The sequence below is a fragment of the Triticum dicoccoides genome, chromosome 2B (assembly GCF_002162155.2).
Source record: "Triticum dicoccoides isolate Atlit2015 ecotype Zavitan chromosome 2B, WEW_v2.0, whole genome shotgun sequence".
NCBI classification, from domain to species: domain Eukaryota; kingdom Viridiplantae; phylum Streptophyta; class Magnoliopsida; order Poales; family Poaceae; genus Triticum; species Triticum dicoccoides.
In genome coordinates this window covers 392,392,696-392,414,452 of record NC_041383.1, presented here as the reverse complement: position 1 = coordinate 392,414,452, position 21,757 = coordinate 392,392,696, and positions in this window count along the sequence as shown.

The following is a 21,757-nucleotide window of genomic DNA, read 5'->3' as shown; positions in this document are numbered from 1 at the left end:
GACAATGAGTTTGATGACACCGATGAAGAGCTATACTATCTTCAGAAGTGCCAGACAAGCAAACCCCCTTGTTCATTCCGATACAATTCCACTCTCTCGTTTCTGCTCTCTTTTACTGCATTAGGACAACAATGACTCATGTGTTACTTGATGCGGTAGTTGAACCCCTTATCCTCTGCATTACCTGTCATTGCCACAGTAAATAGATGAAACCCACTAGCATGAGTAGGAGTTGTTTGAGCCCTGATGTGCCTACTCATTCAAGTTTGCTGTCATGCCTGCTACTGCTTAGAGTTGAGTCAGGTCTGGTTCATCGGGGATGAACTGGAATGTTGTGAACATGTCCTACTGTGTGTGAGCTAAGTGTGTGAACACAGTTTGGTAAAGGTAGCGATGAGAGGCCATGTAGGAGTACATGGTGGGTTGTCTCATTGAAGCCGTGCTCAAGAACTGAGTTCTCTGTTTGTGATCCATGAACAACTACTACCACTCATTGGGATCCTTAATTGACCCTCTCGGCTTCTTAATCACCCTTGTCCTCTATCCAGGAGTCGCAAGTAGTTTCTGGTGTTTGTAGTATGCTGGAGGTCGTGGGCAGCGCTGACCCGAGGGGTGGGCTGCGATGCGGTAGGCACGTGGCACGGTGTACCGGTCGCCCGTTTGGTGTCTCGAGAACCTTCACACATCGTTCGGGGCAGTATGTGGAAAGTTCGGCCGGACTCCCTGCGGATGGAACCTGAATAGGCGATAAACCTGGACTAGAGACTTGAGTGTTTAGGTAGGCCGTGGCCGACACCTTCGCCAGGCTTCCGCTTGAAGGTTGTAGAGATACATGACGTGTACATACCGGTAAGTGGCGAGAGCGCGTGTGAAGAAGTACACTCCTCCAGGGTTAACATAATCTATTCGAATAGGCGCGTCCGCGGTAAAGGACCTCTGGGTTGCCTATACAGTTCATAGACAAGTGAAAGTGGATACCCTAAAATACACAAGATAAACGTGAGTGCTATGGATGGCGTTCTCGTAGGGAGACAGGAGCGGATCCATGGTGGTGTATTGATATGGTGAATATGTGGACTCGTGTGCACCACCTCAAAAGAGTTACTTGTAGTCGTAGTTCAGGATAGCCACCGAGTCAAAGCTGGCTTGCTGCAGTTAAACCCCACAACACTTTGTTGATAATGATGCATATGTAGTTAGTTCTAATGTAAGTCTTGCTGGGTACATTTGTACTCACATTTGCCTATTTTATGTTTTTGCAGAGAGACTTCAGTCTCACTAGTAGTTCCGCGTGGACTTCGATGTTTAGCTTGTGACCTCAACTATGATCTTGTGTCCTCGGCAGGGTCTAGTAGATAGTCAGGCTTCTCAGCCTTTTTCATTTGTAGATGTCTATACTCAGACATGTTAAGCTTCTGCTTGTGCTTTGACTTGTATGCTTTGAATGTTGGGTCATGAGACCCATGTTTGTAATATCTCGCTCCTTGGAGCCTATTGAATACAATACTTGAGTTGTAGATTCATGTTGTGATGCCATGTTGTATTTGCACATATTGAGCATATTGTGTGTATGTTATTGAAATGCTTGGTATGTGTGGGATTTGACTATCTAGTTGTTTATCCTTGGTAGCATCTCTTACCGGGAAATGTCTCCTAGTGCTTCCACTGAGCCTTGGTAGCTTGCTACTGCTCCGGAACACTTAGGCTGGTCGGCATGTGTCCTTCTTCGTTCCTGTGTCTGTCCCTTTGGGGAAATGTCACGCGGTGTCTACTAGAGTCCTGTTAGCCTGCTATAGTCCGGTTTACCGGAGTCCTGCTAGCCCTGCTGCTACAACCCAGACTCACTCAATGATGACCGACACGTTCGTTGCTGGGTCATGTATGCATGTCCATGTAAGTTAGTGCCACTTTGGGTTCACGACTAGCCATGTCAGCCCGGGCTCCTTGTCATATGGATGCTAGCGACACTATCATATACGTGTGCCAAAAGGCGCAAACGGTCCCGGGCCTGGTAAGGTGACACCCGTGGGAATACCGTGCGTGAGGCCGCAAAGTGATATGAGGTGTTACATGCTAGATCGGTGTGGCATTGAGTCGGGGTCCTGACAAGAAGACTGGGAAAGGAGGAAGAGTGGCAATGCAAAGGGACAACATAACACGGCGAGTCAAGGTGGCAATGGTAAATATAAGGCGGACTACGGTTTAGACTTCATGGCTAACATCGCTACATAGAGTAATAACCAATGTCGTAAGGGGAAAATGCCAGCGCCCCTATTTGGAGGGCCGAAGTTCAACCTTGAGGCCATGATGAATCAGCCTTACCCAAAGCACGAAACCCAAGATAAGCTGGCCAGTCATATGTTGAAAGATTGCTTCATCATGAGGGAGTATAGAAACTCTAATTTTTTCCAGAATAATCATGGCCCGCATGGCGGTTCAGGATCTGTCTCTCATGGACCTGGGTTTGGAGGTGGCGGTTCAAGCTCTGGTTTCCTGGGCCAAGGCAATCAAGGTTGTTTTAATCAGCAATCTGGCCAAGGGAATGAGCAGCAGCAGTCTGGTTATCAGAGCAATCCAAAGCAGCTGAATAGTGGTCAATATCATGTGTTCACCACAAGTCTGTGCAAACGAGATCAGAAAATCCATAAGCGGGTGGTGAACACCACTGAGCCGGCAGTGCCTCATTATTTGAGGTGGTCTGAGTAGCCTATTGTATGGAGCCGTGAGGATCACCGCCCTGGGTTGATAATCTAGGTCAGTTGGCATAGGTGATTGCTCCTCAGGTAGGATGGCATAAGCTTAAAAAGGTGCTCATGGATGGGGGCAGTAGCATCAATATCCTTTACTATGACAATTTTATCGTATGAATTTGACTGACAAAGATCTTAAGAAGTCTTCTACTATTTTCCATGGGGTGGTGCCTGGTAAGTCGGCGTATCCAGTGGGCAAGATAACCCTGGAGGTGGCCTTTCGAGATGACCGTGATTCCAGAGCTGAGAAGCTGACCTTTGAGGTGGTCAAGATCAAGAGCCCGTATCATGCTTTGTTCGGGCGGCTGGCTTTGATACGTCTCCAATGTATCTATAATTTTTGATTGTTCCATGCTATTATATTACCTGTTTTGGATGTTTATGGGCTTTATTTTACACATTTATATCATTTTTGGGACTAACCTACTAACCGGAGGCCCAGCCCGTATTGTTGTTTTTTTGCCTATTTCAGTATTTCGAAGAAAAGGAATATCAAACGGAGTCCAAACGGAATGAAACCTTCGGGAGCGTGATTTTTGGAACAAACGTGATCCATAGGACTTGGAGTGCAAGCCAAGAAGCAGCCGAGGCGGCCACGAGGGTGGAGGGCGCGCCCACCCCTCCTAGGTGCGCCCCCTGTCTCGTGGGCCCCTTGGCGGCCACCGACGTAATTCTTCCTCCTATATAAGCCTACGTACCTCGAAAACATCCAGGTAGCCACCAAAGAAATATTTCCGCCACCGTAACCTTCTGTATCCGTGAGATCCCATCTTGGAGCCGTCGTTGGTGTTCTGCTGGAGGGGGAATCCACCATGGAGGGCTTCTACATCAACACCATAGCCCTTCCGATGAGTTGTGAGTAGTTTACCATAGACCTTCGGGTCCATAGTTATTAGCTAGATGGCTTCTTCTCTCTTTTTGGATCTCAATACAATGTTCTCCCCCTCTCTTGTGGAGATCTATTTGATGTAAACTCTTTTTACGGTGTGTTTGTCGATATCCGATGAATTGTGGGTTTATGATCAAGTTTATCTATGAATAATATTTGAATCTCCTCTGAATTATTTTATGTATGATTGAGTTATCCTTGCAAGTCTCTTTGAATTATCGGTTTGGTTTGGCCTACTAGATTGATCTTTCTTGCCATGGGAGAAGTGCTTAGCTTTGGGTTCAATCTTGTGGTGTCCTTACCCAGTGACAGAAAGGGTTGCAAGGCACGTATTGTATTGTTTCCATCGAGGATAAAAAGATGGGGTTTATATCATATTGCTTGAGTTTATCCCTCAACATCATGTCGTCTTTCTTAATGCGTTACTCTGTTCTTATGAACTTAATACTCTAGATGCATGTTGGATAGCGGTCGATGTGTGGAGTAATAGTAGTAGATGCAGTCAGGAGTCGGTCTACTTGTCACGGACGTGATGCCTATATACATGATCATGCCTAGATAATCTCATAATTATTCGCTTTTTATCAATTGCTCGACAGTAATTTGTTCACCCACCGTAATACTTATGCTATCTTGAGAGAAGCCACTAGTGAAATCTATGGCCCCAGGGTCTATCCTTTATCATATAAGATTTCAATCTACTTTTATTTGCATCTTTATTTTCTGCATCTATATTACAAAATACCAAAAATATATTTATCTTATCATATTATCTCTATCAGATCTCACTTTCGCAAGTGGCCATGAAGGGATTGACAACCCCTTTATCGCGTTGGTTGCGAGTTCTTTGTTTGTTTGTGTAGGTTCGTGGGACTTGTGAGGAGCCTCATACTGGATTGATACCTTGGTTCTCAAAAACTGAGGTAAATACTTACGCTACTGTGCTGCATCACCCTTTCCTCTTTAAGGAAAACCAACGCAAGCTCAATATGTAGCAAGAAGGATTTCTGGCGCCATTGCCGGGGAGGTCTTCGCTCAAGTCAAGACATACCAAGTACCCATCACAAAATCATCTCCCTCGCATTTACATTATTTGCCATTTGCCTCTCGTTTTCCTCTCCACCACTTCACCCTTGCCGTTTTATTTGCCCTCTCTTTCCCAATCTCATCTCTTTTCCGCTTGCCTTTTTCTTCCTCTCTCTTTCACTTGCCTTTTTCTGTTTGCTTGTGTGCCTGTTTGTCCTCATGGCTTTGCCTAAAAGTACTAACCTCCTTCTTAGGAGGTTCGAAGAGATTGAATCAAATATTAGAAGCTTTATGACATTGCAATTTGAGCATAATAATTTCTTCAGAAAAGAGCTTAAAGAACAAAAAGATTTTTTGGGCTTTATGAATAAGGAGCTTGATGATATGAATAAAGAATTTTATGGTGTGAACTCTCAAATTATCCAGCTTGAGAAGGCTATAGCCCAAATTTCAGATAAGCAAGCCACCTTAGTCAATAAGATGGCTGCCAAACCAGAAAAGTTAGATGAAAATAATGATGAATATCTTAAAGTTATTGATGTGTCCCCTATTAAATCTTTCTTTTGCAATATGAATCTTGATAATAATTGGACTGGAGATGAGTCAACTTTATTTAGAAGGTGTCCCAAGAATTCAGAGTTTTTAGATCTTGATGCTAAATTTGGTAAAAGTGGGATTGGAGAGGTCATGACTTTAAATAGTATTAAACCCACTATCTCGGATTTCAAGGAATTTGATTATGATAATTGTTCTTTAGAAAGTTGTATTTCCTTGTTACAATCCGTTGTTAATTCTCCTCATGCTTATAGTCAAAATAAAGCTTTTACCAAACATATTGTTGATGCCTTGATGCAATCTTTTGATGAAAAACTTAATTTGTAAGTTTCTATACCTAGAAAACTTAATGATGAATGGGAACCTACTATAAAGATTAAAATCAAAGACTATGAGTGTTTTGCTTTGTGTGATTTGGGTGCTAGTGTTTCCACGATTCCGAAAACTTTATGTGATATTCTAGGTTTCCATGATCTTGACGATTGCTCTTTAAATTTGCACCTTGCGGATTCCACCATTAAAAAGCCAATGGGAAGAATCAATGATGTTCTAATTGTTGCAAATAGATATTTGGTGCCCATTGATTTTATCGTTCTTGATATAGATTGCCATCTTTCTTGCCCTATTATTCTTGGTAGACCTTTCCTTAGAACGATTGGTGCGATTATTGATATGAAGGAATGGAATATTAGATTCCAATTTCCATTAAAGAAAGGCATGGAGCACTTTCCAAGAAAGAAAGTCAAATTACCTTATGAATCTATCATGCGAGCTACCTATGAATCAAGTGCCAAAGATGGCACTACTTAGATCTATCTTCGCTTTTATGCCTAGCTAGGGGCGTTAAACGATAGCGCTAGTTGGGAGGCAACCCAATTTTCTTTGTGTTTTTTTGGTTTTGTTCCTGTTTAGTAATAAATTTTGCATCTACTTTCTGTTTAGATGTGTTTTCATGTTTTATTTAGTGTTTTTGCCAAGTAGAACCTATAGGATAACCTATGATGATAGTGGTTTTGATTCTGCTGAAAAAACAGAAACTTTGCGCTCACGAGAAACAATTCAATAAATCACAGGAACGAGATTTTGCATTGATTCTTTTTGCTGATGTTCAATAAAAACAATTTTTAGGACTTCCTATTTTGGTAGGATTTTTAAGGTTCCAGAAGTTTGCGTTAGTTACAGATTGCTACAGACTGTTCTGTTTTTGACAGATTCTTATTTTTGTGTGTTGTTTGTTTATTTTGATGCATCTATGGCTAGTATATAAGGGTATGAACATAGAGAACTTGGAATACAGTAGGTTTAACACAATTATAAATAAAGAATGAGTTCATTACAGTACCTTATGTGGTGGTTTTGTTTTCTTCCACTAACGGAGCTTATGAGATTTCTTGTTCAGTTTTGTGTTGTGAAGTTTTCAAGTTTTGGGTAGAGATTTGATCAACTATGGAATAAAGGGTGGAAAAAGCCTAAGATTGGGGATGCCCAAGGCACCCCAAGATATTCAAGAATAGCCAAAAGCCTAAGCTTTCTCTTTCGCCTTCGTTCATTGGTAACTTTACTTGGAGCTATATTTTTATTCGCCACATGATATGTGTTTTGCTTGGAGCGTCGTGTATTATATTAGTCTTTTCTTTTTAGTTTACCACAATCATCCTTGCTGTAACACACCTTTTGGGAGAAGCCTACTCGGTTCAAATTCATTAGAATACTCTATGTGCGTCACTTATATCTTTTGAGCTAGATAGTTTTGCTCTAGTGCTTCACTTATATCTTTTAGAGCACGACGGTGGATTAATTTTGAAGAAATTTCTTGATCTCTCATGCTTCACTTATATTATTTTGAGAGTCTTTTAGAACAACATGGTATTTGCTATGGTTATAAATTGGTCCTAGAATGATGAGCATCCAAGTTGGGTATAATAAAAACTATCATAGGAAGTAAATTGGATGCTATGATCAACTTGATACTTGATAATTGTTTTGAGATATGGAGGTAGTGATATTAAAGTCATGCTAGTTGGGTGATTATGAATTTAAAGAATGCTTGTGTTGAAGTTATCAAGTCCCGTAGCATGCACGTATGGTTAAAGTTGTGTAACAAATTTGAAACATGAAGTGTACCTTGCTTGTGCATCCTTATGAGTGGCGGTCGGGGACAAGCGATGGTCTTTTCCTACCTATCTATCCCCCTAGGAGCATGCGCATAGTGATTGTTTTTGATGACTTCTAAATTTTCGCAATAAGTATATGAGTTCTTTTGACTAACATTGAGTCCATGGATTATACGCACTTTTACCTTTCCATCATTGCTAGCCTCTTCGGTACCGTGCATTGCCCTTTCTCACCTTGAGAGTTGGTGCAAACTTCGCCGGTGCATCCAAACCCCGTGATATGATACGCTCTATCACACATAAACCTCACTATATCTTCCTCAAAAAAGCCATCATACCTACCTATTTATGGCATTTCCATAGCCATTCCGAGATATATTGCCATGCAACTTTCCACCGTTCCGTTCATCATCATCATGACATACATTACTTTTGTCATATTGCCATTGCATGATCATTTAGTTGACATCTTATTTGTGGCAAATCCACCATGCATAATTTTCGTACATGTCACTCTTGATTCATTGCACCATCCTGGTACACCGCCGGAGGCATTCATATAGAGTCATATCTTGTTCTAGTTTCGAATTGTAATTCCTATGTTGTAATCAATAAAAGTGTGATGATCATCATTAATAGAGCATTGCCCAAAAAGAAAAGAAAGAAAATAAAAGAAAAAAAGGGGGAAGAAAGGCCAAAAGAAAAAAAAGTCCCAAAAAAGAAAAAAGAAAAAAAGAAAAAAAAGGAGAATAAGAAAAAATAAAATAAAAAGGGGCAATGCTACTATCTGTTTTTTCAAACTTGTGCTTCAAAGTAGCACCTTGTTCTTCATGTAGTGAGTCTCATATATTGTGCTTCAAAGTAGCACCATGTTTTTCATATAGAGAGTCTCATATGTTGTCACTTTCATATACTAGTGGGAATTTTTCATCATAGAACTTGGCTTGTATATTCCTACGATGGGCTTCCTCAAATGCCCTAGGTCTTCGTGAGAAAGCAAGTTGGATGCACACCCACTAGTTTTATTTTGTTGAGCTTTCATTCATTTATAGCTCTAGTGCATCCGTTGCATGGAAATCCCTACTCCTCATGTTGATATCAATTGATGGGCATCTCCATAGCCCTTGATTATCCTCATCAATGTGAGACTTTCTCATTTTTTTTGTCTTCTCCACACAATCCCCAATCATTATTCTATTCCACCCTTAGTGCTTTATCCATGGCTCACGCTCATGTATTGCGTGAAGGTTGAAAAAGTTTGAGATTATTTAAGTATGAAACAATTGCTTGGCTTGTAATCGGGGGTATAGAAGGTGGGAACATCTTTGTGTGATGAAAATGAAGCATAGCCTAACCATATGATTTTGTAGGGATGAACTTTCTTTAGCCATGTTATTTTGAGAAGACATGATTGCTTTTATTAGTATGCTTGAAGTGTTACAATTTCTTATGTCAAAATGAACTTTTATTTTGAATCATTTGGATCTGAACATTCATGCCACATTAAAGAGAAATCACATTGAGAATTATGCTAGGTAGCATTTCACATCAAAAATTCTGTTTTTATCATTTACCTACTCGAGGACGAGCAGGAATTAAGCTTGGGGATGCTTGATACGTCTCCAATTTATCTATAATTTTTTATAGTTCCATGCTATTATATTACCTATTTTGGATGTTTATGGGCTTTATTTTACACATTTATATCATTTTTGGGACTAACCTACTAACCGGAGGCCCAACCCGTACTGCTGTTTTTTTGTGCCTATTTCAGTATTTCTAAGAAAAGGAATATCAAACGGAGTCCAAATGGAATGAAACATTCGGGAGCGTGATTTTTGGAACAAACGTGATCCAGAGGACTTTGAGTGCAAGCCAAGAAGCAGCCGAGGCGGCCACGAGGGTGGAGGGTGCGCCCCCTGTCTCATGGGCCCCTCGGGCGGTCACCGACGTACTTCTTCCTCCTATATAAGCCTACGTACCCCGAAAACATCCAGGGAGCCATCGAAGAAATATTTCCGCCACCGTAACCTTCTGTATCCGCGAGATCCCATCTTGGAGCCGTGGCCCGCGTTCTGCTGGAGGGGGAATCCACCATGGAGGGCTTCTACATCAACACCATAGCCCTTCCAATGAGTTGTGAGTAGTTTACAACAGACCTTAGGGTCCATAGTTATTAGCTAGATGGCTTCTTCTCTCTGTTTGGATCTCAATACAATGTTCTCCCCCTCTCTTGTGGAGATCTATTCGATGTAAACCCTTTTTGTGGTGTGTTTGTCAAGATCCGATGAATTGTGGGTTTATGATCAAGTTTATCTATGAATAATATTTGAATCTTCTCTAAAATCTTTTATGTATGATTGAGTTATCTTTGCAAGTCTCTTTGAATTATCGGTTTGGTTTGGCCTACTAGATTGATCTTTCTTGCCATGGGAGAAGTGCTTAGCTTTGGGTTCAATCTTGCAGTGTCCTTACCCAGTGACAAAAAGGGTTGCAAGGCACGTATTGTATTGTTGCCATCGAGGATAAAAAGATGGGGTTTATATCATATTGCTTGAGTTTATCCCTCCACATCATGTCATCTTTCTTAATGTGTTACTCTGTTCTTATGAACTTAATACTCTAGATGCATGCTGGATAGCGGTCGATGTGTGGAGTAATAGTAGTAGATGCAGGCAGGAGTCGGTCTACTTGTCACGGACATGATGCCTATATACATGATCATGCCTAGATAATCTCATAATTATTCGCTTTTCTATCACTTGCTCGACAGTAATTTGTTCACCCACCGTTATACTTATGCTATCTTGAGAGAAGCCACTAGTGAAACCTATGGCCCCCGGGTCTATCCTTTATCATATAAGCTTTCAATCTACTTTTATTTGCATCTTTATTTTCTGCATCTATATTATAAAATACCAAAAATATATTTATCTTATCATATTATCTCTATCAGATCTCACTTTCGCAAGTGGCCGTGAAGGGATTGACAACCCCGTTATCGTGTTGGTTGCGAGTTCTTTGTTTGTTTGTGTAGGTTCGTGGGACTTGTGAGGAGCCTCCTACTGGATTGATACCTTGGTTCTCAAAAATTGAGGGAAATACTTACGCTATTGTGCTGCATCACCCTTTCCTCTTCAAGGAAAACCAACGCAAGCTCAAGATGTAGCAGGCTTATGCCAAGTTTATGGAGCGACCGTGTTATGTTTTGTTTGCAGCTTAAAATGTCGGGTCATAAGGGCACCATTATGATGCGCGGTGATAGGAAGATTGGTCTGGGTGCTCTAGGTGATGCTGCATATGCTGAGTCGGACTGTGCCACTAAGGAGTTAAAGTTTTATAAAGATAATGTTGACCTGGCGAATATGGCGCCTTTGAAGAAGCCAACTACAGAGAATGACCCCCTGTTGAAGTTTAATTCGACAGATGATACTAAGATGGTTGATTTTGTTCCCGGTGACTCGTCCAAGCAGTTCAGCATCAGTGCTCATATGGATCCAAAATAGGAAAGCGCGCTCATCGAGTTCATCCGTGAGAACCGGTACATCTTTGCATGGAAACCTTCTGACATGCCAGGTGTACCGAGGGAACTCGCTGAGCACACTCTTAATGTGGATCCAAAGTTTAAACTGGTCAAGCAATTCCTTCGTCGTTTTAACGAAGAAAGGCGCAAGGCAATTGGTGAAGAAGTGGCCCGGCTCTTGGCGGCAAGGTTCATCATTGAAGTTTTTCATCCTGAGTGGTTGGCTAACCGATGCTCGTACTTAAGAAAAACAACACTTGGCATATGTGTGTGGATTATACAGAACTTAATAAGGCCTGTCCGGCTGACCCTTTTGCTCTCCCTCGTGTTGATCGGATTATTGATGCCACGGCGGGTTGTGAGCGTTTGAGCTTTTTGGATGCTTATTCTGGTTATCATCAGATCAAGATGGAGGTTAAGGACCAGGAGAAGACAACTTTCATCACTCCCTTTGGAGCCTTCTGCTATGTGTCTATGCCTTTCGGCTCAAGAGTGCTCAGGCGACTTACCAACGGTGTGTTCAAGATTGCCTCCATGACCAGATTGGGCGCAATGTTCACGCCTATGTGGATCATATTGTTGTGAAATCCAGGAAGAAGGAGACTTTAATAGATGATTTAAAAGAGACCTTTGACAATCTCCGAGTCTATAAAATGATGCTTAACCTGACCAAGTGTGTTTTTGGCGTGCCAACAGGCAAACTATTGGCTTCCTGGTTTCTGAGAGAGGCATCGAAGCTAACCCGGAGAAAATCAAGGCTATCACTTCTTTGGTTAAGCCGACATGTATCAATGATGTCCAGCGTTTGGCGGGTCATATTGTAGCTTTGAGCCAATTTATAAGCCGCCTGTGAGAGAAGGTCGTCCCTTTGTATCAAATGATGAAGATGACAGATAACTTTGTCTGGAGTGATGCGCTAACAAGGCATTTGAGGCGCTTAAGAGACAACTGGTTGAACCACCGGTTCTTGCAGCTCCTATTGAGAAGGAGCCCTTGCTTTTATATGTGGTCGCAAACAACAGAGTTGTCAGTGTGGCAGTTGTGGTTGAAAGGAAGGAGTCAGGCAAAGAGTATCCATTTCAAAGGTCGGTTTATTATGCCAGTGATGTGCTCATTGAGTCTAAGCAGCGATACCCATATTGGCAGAAATTGGTTTACGTCATGTTCATGGCTAGCCGCAAGTTGAAGCAATATGCCTTGGTCATCCCATCACTGTGGTTAGTTCTGATCCCTTGGGGGATATTATTCAAAATAGAGAAGCCACAGGTAGGGTAGCTAAGTGGGCCATTGAGCTTGGACCCCATAGCTTGAAGTATGTGCCTCGGACGGCTATAAAATCTCAAGCACTTGTGGACTTCATCAATGATTGGACAGAACTGCAGATGCCTGAGGATAAGCCGGATAACACATATTGGACTATTCATTTTGATGGATCCAGGTAATTGGAAGGCTTGGGGGCTGGAGTTATATCGACTTCCCCACGAGGTGATAAATTTTGTTATGTTTTAAGGTTGATGTTCCCTTGTACTAACAATGCAGCTGAGTATGAAGCCTTACTCCATGGTCTTCGGATGGCTAGAGATGAATCTAAGCCGGGTGAGGTGTTTTGGCGACCCAGACGGTGGCTCGGCAAGTGTCACGAACTTGCGATTCAAAGGATCCACTCACGGCGGCTTATCGCTGAGAGGTTGATACTACTGCTGGTCATTTCAAAGGTTATCAAGTGGAGCATGTTGATCGCAGGAAAAATGAAGCTGTTGATGCTTTAAGCCGGCTGGGGTCAGTGTAAGCCGGTACCCCCTAATGTTTTCCTCGATGTTTTGCATAACCCATCAGTTAAATTGCCTACGGAAGAAGATCTTGCAATTCCTGACCCGGAGACACAATTGGTGGCGGCTCTCCATGTTATTCCTGATTGGACTATTCCATATTTGGCTTATATGACCCGGGGCGAGTTACCTAAGGATGAAACCTTGGCCAGGCAAATAATCTGATGGTCTAAGTCAATGACTATTTTCAATGGTGAGCTACATAGATGCAGTGTTAGAGGGGTGTTTCAGCGATGCATTTCTCCTGAGGAGGGCCGTGAAATTCTAAGGGAGATTCATGAAGGAGATTGCGGCCATCATGCCGGCTCTAAATCCCTAGTTTCTAAGGCTTTCCGTCATGGGTTTTATTGGCTGACGGCTCATGCTGATGCGGAGGATCTAGTTAGTAAATGTGATGGCTGTCAGAAATTTTCAAGACGAGCTCATGTGCCGGCTCAAGAGTTGAGGATGATTCCAATTACTTGGACGTTTGCAGTCTGGGGGCTGGATATGGTTGGTCCTTTTAAAAGGTCCAAGGACAAAAGACTCATCTTCTGGTAGCTATTGACAAGTTTACAAAGTGGTTTGAAGCTGAGCCAATCAGCAAATGTGATGCAGCAACGGCGGTTCAATTCATCAAAAAGGTGATCTTTCATTTTGGATACCCTCATAGTATCATCACTGATAATGGTACTAATTTGTCTAAGGGTGCAATGAAATAATTCTACCAACAAGAGCATATCCGGCTTGATGTATCGTCGGTGGCTCACCCCCAGTCTAATGGACAAGCTGAAAGATCCAATCAAGAAATCTTGAGAGGTATAGAACCCCGGCTTATGGTCCCTTTCCAGATGACGCCGGGTTGTTGGGTGGAAGAATTGCCCTCAATAGTTTGGAGTATCAATACCACCCCCAACAGATCTACGAGTTACACGTCTTTATTCATGGTTTACGGAGCAAAGACGGTTCTCCCTAGTGACATATGTCACGACTCACCCCATGTGGTGGCTTATGTTGAAGCCGATAATGATAAGGCACGTCATGATGTTGTTGACCTTTTAGATGAAGAGCGTGACCTTGCGGCGGCTCATTTGGCGATTTACCAGCAAGATCTATGTCGTTGTCACAGCCGCCGGGTTAAAACCAGGACCTTTCAAGAAGGAGATTTAGTGCTCCGGATCATCCAAGATCAAATTGACATGCACAAGTTATCCCCACCTTGGGAAGGGCCCTTTGTGGTCAGCAAAAATCTAAACAACGGGTCATACTACCTTATCGATGTTCGAGACCACAAGGACTCACACACGTCGGAGGAGGAGACCCGCCGACCATGTAATATTGCTCATCTTCGACCTTATTACACCTGAGCCATCGGCTCTTGTGATGTACATACTGTTACCAATGTATATATTATGATTAGTATAATAAAGTCGGCATCCCTGATGATTCAGCGCCTCTGTCATTTCATTTCTGAGAATTTGAATCTTTATTGTTACTTCATAAGGTCACTTGGGGGCTTCCTGCTAATTGAGCATAGCTATGACTACCCTTTTGATCCGTCTTGTATGCCTTGATTGCAAAATACTTGGGGGCTTCCTTCTCATTGAGCATAGCTATGATTACCCTACTGGTCCGGCTTGTACACCTGGATCAAAATATTACTTGGGGGCTCCTTGTTAACTGAACAGAGCTTTGTTGTCCCTCGTAATAGGCTTGGACGCCAGGTGTATTCACCAAAAATCCGTGTTATCTTGCCTTTGTAAGCTTGCCACTCCGACTAGGTAATCCTGGAATGACTCGCTGTACTCTTGACAGTCAATCTTATAAAGACCCTAAACTTGCCAAAGTTAAAACGGCGATTGGTCATGTGAGGCCCGAATTACAGGTTTGAATTAAGGAATAACTCAGTGGCTGTGCAGCCCTTGAATAGCACTTGATGTTGAGGCTTGGCAGCCTTTGAATGCCTTGTTTTTTTGGTTTATATTGACTATGAGTCTTTTTTGGTGATTTCTATTTGTACCATATTGTTATATGGTTGAAAGTTGATTCGGGCCATGATGCCTTGATCTATATTTGATAATACCCGGTGTATTGTTAACCTGGCCTGGCTTTGGACATTAAGTCGCCAATGTATGATGATCATATGTTTGGAGTCCTATACTCTAAAGAATTGGGATGTTACCCTTTGCTATCTATGGCATTGTAAGCAAACAGTATGAATAAATTGCACAGAGCACTGCGCTCTGAGCCTAGGCTGTTACCCTTACTGCATGTGGCATGATAAGCCTACAATATGCATGAGTATCACATGTATGATATTTATTTTGTTAGGATTATATGAGGTTTTGATAAACCGGACCTGGTTATGGACGATGTAGTCACCAGTGGTTTTTTAATGTGGGGTATTATGACCCGCCTTGGGGTAAACCGCCAAGGCACTTGTTCTCTGTTTGTATGCAGGGTTTATGACAACATGATCAGCAAGGTTGACAATGATTATGAGCATAAACAGTGGATCATTAAATAATATCAAAACGTCTCATAAAATGTTATGCAAATCAACATGCGCGATGGCATGGCAGATCATTGTTTTCAAGCTAGCCTATTACAAGGCCTGAGATGACCCAAAAGAATAAGTGTTTTCATAAAGTATTTCAACTAGCAAATGCTAAGCTGGCTTTTGGATTACTGGTCTTGACCTTGGTGGGTAGAGGATTCCGGGTCATCTCGCACCGGTTCATCTCCTTCCTCTTCACCCGTTGGCTGGAAGTCAGGGGTGGCCCAATTGATCCAAGTCAAAGCTTTGAATACAACTTCGTCATAAATAAGTGTGGAGGGGTCAATATCAGCGGAAAAGGTATGCTTACGGATTAGAGGAATAAGCTCTTGGGAGTCGTGAACCGACGCCTTCACCTTCTTGTTATTAACATCATAAGTTGCCTGGTAATGAGACAAGTTCGTATCTTCACCCAATTTACTTGTTGTTGGACGCATTTCCCTTTCTATTGCAACAAAGTCGTCGGTGCTGAAGGGAGACGCGTCCTCCTTTACACTGGGGCAGTCGTTGACCAAGTCTTCTGGGTCAAGATCTGCTTGCCACGGCTTGGCCCGGGTTAGCGCAGTGATTGCACCAGCTCTTGCAGATGATAGCTTCAGATCTTGGGGCAGCACAGATAACTTTTCCATCGTGTCCTTGATAAGGGTTGGTGGCTGCTTCTTATGAGAGGCTGCAGAGATAGCTCGTTGCGCGCCAGTATACAATTGCTCTATCAAAGTATAGGCGGCTTTCAGCTTCATGCGCATATCTGCACCAAGATGGGCGATTCTGGAGCCGGCATTGCCAAACAAATCGATAAGCCGGATGAATGATTATTCAACTACATGTCTGGTAATGGATTGGAACAATGTTACTTACCAAATACAGCGGCGGTCATGGTGTTGATTTGATGTTTTAAACCGGACAGCTCTTCAGCCACCGGCTTAAGGGCTGCCTCTGCTTCTTCCGCTCTTTTTAACAGAGCTGCTTTGTCCGTCTCCTAGCTTGCTTGGTCAGCCTTGAAATTCTTCTTTAGCTTCTCCATCTCTGCCAAAGAGGTGGTTAATTATGATTTGGCCTTGGAGGTTTTAGATTGCTGAGACTTGATATTCTCTAGAAGGTCGGCGACTTGGGAGTCTTTCACATTAAGTTCAGCCTGCAGTAAGCAAATAACAGACGGTGTTACAAACATGCTATTTATAAGTCCCAAGCACAATACAACTATTTCACTTGGCACTTGGGGGCTAATGCACATTGCTCTTTTTAGAAGACAATTTCATGGTCACTCAGCTACATTATTGTGACTATAGCCGATACATGGGGGCTACAGGTGCAAAATTGAATCATTAATATTAAAAGTCCCGGCTTATCTTGACAAATTAAGCCCGCCCTTGGGGGCTACATGTGCAAAGTTGAAGCATTACTATTTGAAGTCCCATTTTATCTTGAAATTATAAGGCGGCCCTTGGGGGCTACTAGATTTGATCTACAAGGCTATTTAAAGTCTACAGTACATTCTATTCTATCATGTCCAGTAAACTTGGCGGATAATGGAAGTATATTCATATGAAGAGGGCCGTAGTGTTTACCTCAAAACACTCCTTCATCAAGTTAACTAAGCCGGCTTCAAAGTCGCGGCTTGTGTGTAGGCGATTCAGATATCCGGGGTGGATCTCTTGAGCATTGTAGTGAGCATAGCTCTCTACACTCACTGACCACTTGCCTTTGTCAGCAATGGACATTTCTTCCTTGGTGTTGTGCTTAAACAAGACAATGGGATTGCATGGCGCTGTATAACCAAGCCGAGTGATGGTAACATCATCAGCCTTTTCTTCAGTAGGCTTGATGGGACATTGCGGCTTGATGGGATTGGCGGCTTGGTGGTGGCTGGGTCAACATCATATGATCAATGGAGATGTTGTGTTCTTCCAGTGGCGGCTCACTGACTATGGCTTCAGGGGCATGGAGGGAGGTCTCTGTTGACTGCTACTTTGTCTCAGAAGGGTTTTTAGTGGTTTTTGTCACCTTCATTTTCTTGCTAGGCTTTGACGTAGCTCTGTGAACGAAGCACAAGATGAGGTTAACACAACAATTGAGTACATGATTGAAAGCAGAGAGTTAACATTCTTAGTCAGGCACATTTGAAGACTGGGACATGAGTCCCTTGAGTCGCCAGAGGAGGAATGAGATGTTCCCTGATAATTTGAGTCGAAAGGATTAAGAGGTTGTGAAAAAAGACCCGCCTTGGGATAAGTTAAGTTCGGAAATTGTTGAAACCTCTAGACGACACTTGCGGGGAGCTGGAGTGTTTAGTAAGACGGAGGACAGGATTCCGCCTTCGCTATTCCGGGTTGTGCGGCAAGCTTCATGTTGCTGCTTCTTCAAAATAAAGTTGGGATCCAAATAAGCCAAAGGATGAGAAAACCTTACTTTCTAGCTTGCTTGTCGAGTTTTCTATTTTGGCAGAGATTCTGAGCAAGAGGAAAGAACAATTACCTCTTCGTCACCCGCACGGCTGGCTTCTGCTTCATCTTGATAATAGTCATTGTCAATGAGATGTAAAAAAAATGAGCCAAGAGAGTCAAGTTCTACCTCCGACTCATCATCATCACCATCGTCATCTAAGTCAAGTAACTCCGAGAGGTCGTTCTTCTTCTTGGCTGGCTTTTTGTTGGCCTTGGTCTTGGTCTGGGTCTTCTTGGCCGGTTTGTCCTGCAGGTTCTTCTTCCAAAAGGGAGAATCAGCCCGTGGAAGTCAGATGATTATAAGAGGACAGTGTTAATGAAAGTATGATTCAATTAAAAATTATGTGCAAAACTTACAGCTGGCGGCTGGTTCAAGGTGCAGAAAGGACTAAGTCCGGTTTTGCTGCACTCTGCCAAGCTTTCATTCAATAAAGACTTGGTCGCATCATTGATTTCTGCGTCAGGTAATTGAATTTCGCAGTGGCATTGTGGATCTTTTAAATCGCCGGTGTACTCGCACATTAAGCCGGGGCGGCGGCTTAAAGGCAGAATCCTCCAGGCGACGCAGCACCGAACAAGGTTGATGCCGGTTAAACCGTTAGCCATGAAGGCTCCGATTTTTGAAAAAATGGGTGCATACTTGCCCCGTTCCTTCGTGCTGATTCGCTCTGGGAGTCGATGTGTGTTGCTGAGCCGGTGTTCACGGTAACCCGGTAAGGGATTCTCACCCTCTGGAGACGTATCTTGGCAATAAAACCAAGTCTGGTTCTAGTCCTTAGGATGACTGGGTGGCTTAGCATATGGGAATGTGGCTTCCTTCCGCTTCTGGATTGAAACTCCACCTAGCTCTAAGCTGGGCCCATCTATGAATTTCGTTTGCCGGTTCAAGTAATAGAACTCCCTGAACAGTTCGACAGTGGGTTCTTCTTGAAGATACGCTTTGCAAAAAACTTGGAAGTTGCAAATGTTGGAGACAGAATTGGGCCCGATATCTTGAGGATGAAGCTGGAAAAAGTGTAACACATCTCGGAAGAATTTTGAACCGGGCGGGGTAAACCCCTGGATCATATGGTCAGTGAAAATGATTACTTCTCCTTCCTTGGGCTCAAGAGGATTTTCAGTGCTTGGGACCCTCCAGTGGATGTCGTCTTTTTTGGATAAGACACCAGTTTGAATAAAATTGTTCAGGTCTTCCTCGGTAACCCGGGATGCTATCTAGTTGCATGAGGTGAAGGTCTTAGTCATTATTGGTGATGGTTTGAAAAGAAAATTTTGCCGGTTTAGGATTATGTTGTTAAGCCGGTCATTGGTTCAAAGCTAAGGACTGTAAACATGCAATGTGTTAAGCCATAGAATAATATGTCGGATTATGCAGAGCAATCTATTGGTGGCTTAAGAGGGGACTAATGGTTCCTGGCGAGTTATGGTTTATCAGTTAAGCTGCCCACACAGTTATCAGTTTTCAGATCTATGAGTGGAGAATTGCTAAATGTTGGACAAACAATTTTCACACATCGTTACTATAATTTTGGATCTATAGCAGTTCGGATAATGAAGAAAAATTCTAAACCTAAGTGGCGGCAGCAGAATAGTTCACGTTCTTAGATGAGATCTCCTATGGAGGGGAGGCGTTCAAGTATCAAAAACGAGTGCTAAACTTATACCGCGCAAGATGGGGACTATGCTCAGATCAGAAACTACAAGAGATGGGGAGGAATAGAGGAACGGAGATGAACTCCGAAGAACTCGAGAAAACCCTAATGAAGATCTATGGTGAGGAAAGAGGACAACTTACCGAGGCTATTGAACAGCAGAGGCGCGCGACAGTGTTTCTGGTGCGTTCAGGTTGATGCAGCGACCAGAGTTGGTGCATCGGACGAAGATCGATGGCAGCGACCGAGCTCGGGCGCTTGAGGCGTTGTGAGGAAGAGGATGAAGACGAGGAGGCAAGGGGAATGAAAAGGACCCCTATCCCTATTTATAAGGCAGTAGATGGATGGCATGTGCGGGAATCGAGGAGGCTGAAAATGGTTATGTGACATCACAGAGGCCTCGATTTTCGGAGGTTCATTAAAAGTGAAGGTATATTGAGATTTGAGTCTCGTGCGATATTAATGCGACATGACGTCATGGTAGGTTAACACAATTCTGTGAGCTGACGTCATGGCGGGTTATGAGACTTCATAAGGACTGACGATGAAGGATTTTTTCTAAGTCAATTATTGAAGATGGATATGAACAAGTTCACATCAACCTGGGGCCTAATGTTGGGGATATAACTATTGGGTATGACCCTCCCAGGAGGGGCCGGGTCATACCACTGGCGGTTCATAATGAGAAGGCCCAAGAAGATGTTGAAGATGGCGGTTCATGAAGCGAGCTTACTGAAGGCCCAAGACCCGGAGGAGACTTGAGGACCACGGGCATAAACCGCCATATGTTTAACTTGTATGTTAAGGAAATGTAACATCCCAAATTTTCAATTTGGATGTTATACATAGATAATCATATGCATATCATATTTTATTTGCATTTTGTTGTGATCCTAGAAATCTTAAGCAACTCAAGGACCCAAGGAGGGAGTTGGAGGTTTCACAAAATTTTCATATTTGAATTTAGTTCAAATTTGAAAAGAGGATCAATTTGATTTTAATATTTTCTCTCCAATTATTTCCAATAATGAAAATAAATGAGAGAAGATAAAATGACTTCTTCAACAGAAGAGAAATAATGGAGGAGAAATTTTAAAATCAAATTATTATTTTACTTGTATTTTATTTGCTGTTTTATTCGAATTAGAGAAAACATGCATTTTCTAAAATTGCATTTTAGTCCAGAAAAATGTTCATCTTGTCCTAAATATTAGGTTTGGACGGTGAAAATTGTTTCTGGAATTTTTAGAATTTCTTTTATATTTTATTAGGATTTTTCCATTGCGGCAAAATTATTTAAAAAAAATTTCGGACTAAACTGGGCCGAAGGCCAGCCGGCCCAGCTCGCCCGCGCCGCCTTCCTTCGCTGCGACGTTGTGCGGGAGCCGGACTCCGCCGGAGTCCGAGGCCGCCCCGCCTCGCCGACCCCTTTCCCAAGTCGGAGACCCCCCCGGGGCCTCCTGAAAAGCCGCCACCGCCCTCTCCTCTCCTCCTCGCATCGCCCCGCCGCCCGCAGCCATCGCCGCCCGCGCCACCGAGGCGCCGCCGTCGCCTAGTTCACCGCCGCCGCCTGCTGCCACTGCTGCTGCGCTGCGCGCTGCCGCCCCGCGTCGCATCGCCCCGCCTCACCGTCGCCTCGCCGCCGACGCCCGTCGGCGGAGCCGCCGGATCTCGCCACCGCTCACCGTTGACCTCGCCGCTGGTTTTCTCCGGTTAAATGGTATAAAAACCGTTTGGTTTTTCTGGTTTTATTTTTTACATCGGTTTAGGTTTAGATCGGTTTTTAGTTTTTGTTTTAGTTTAATTAGTAAACGTTCACGGGTTAGATTGTTTTAACAAACGGTTTCGTTCATTTAGTTCTGTTAGCGAATGTTCGTTTCGTAGATTTTTCTTTTTAGTTTTATTTTCAGCCAGGAACCTATCCACGAATAGTTTTCTCATGATTTAGCCCCTGAGCTTAAAACTAGCATAACTTTTTTCTCGTTTATCCAAATTAGATGAAACCAGCGCCTAAATCTTCGTAACGATCTCTACTTTCCAGTAAACCAACTTGAACATGATTTTGACACTTTAAAATTTGAGTTTAGTTCAGATTAGTAAACGATATTGTTTCGTTCGTATCTTGAGTTTCGTTTCTCCGTTTGAGTTTTTTCTTTTTGCAAATCATAGCTAATCACATATACCTACTGTTAAGATCTAATCCACATGAAAATGATGCTGTTAGGTTTTGCTTTCTGTTTAGTTTAGACGTTTGCTTGTTTCGTGTTTTGATTTGGATCTTTTCTCGATTTCTCTTTATTTCATTTGAGTGATTGCTTATGTATGCTACCGTTTGTCTACGCTAGATTACCCGGAGTGCGAAGCTTGTTACTGCGAATCTCTAGAGTTTGCAGGTCTTCAGCAAGGCAAGTTACACTCATACTCTTCTATACCCAGTTT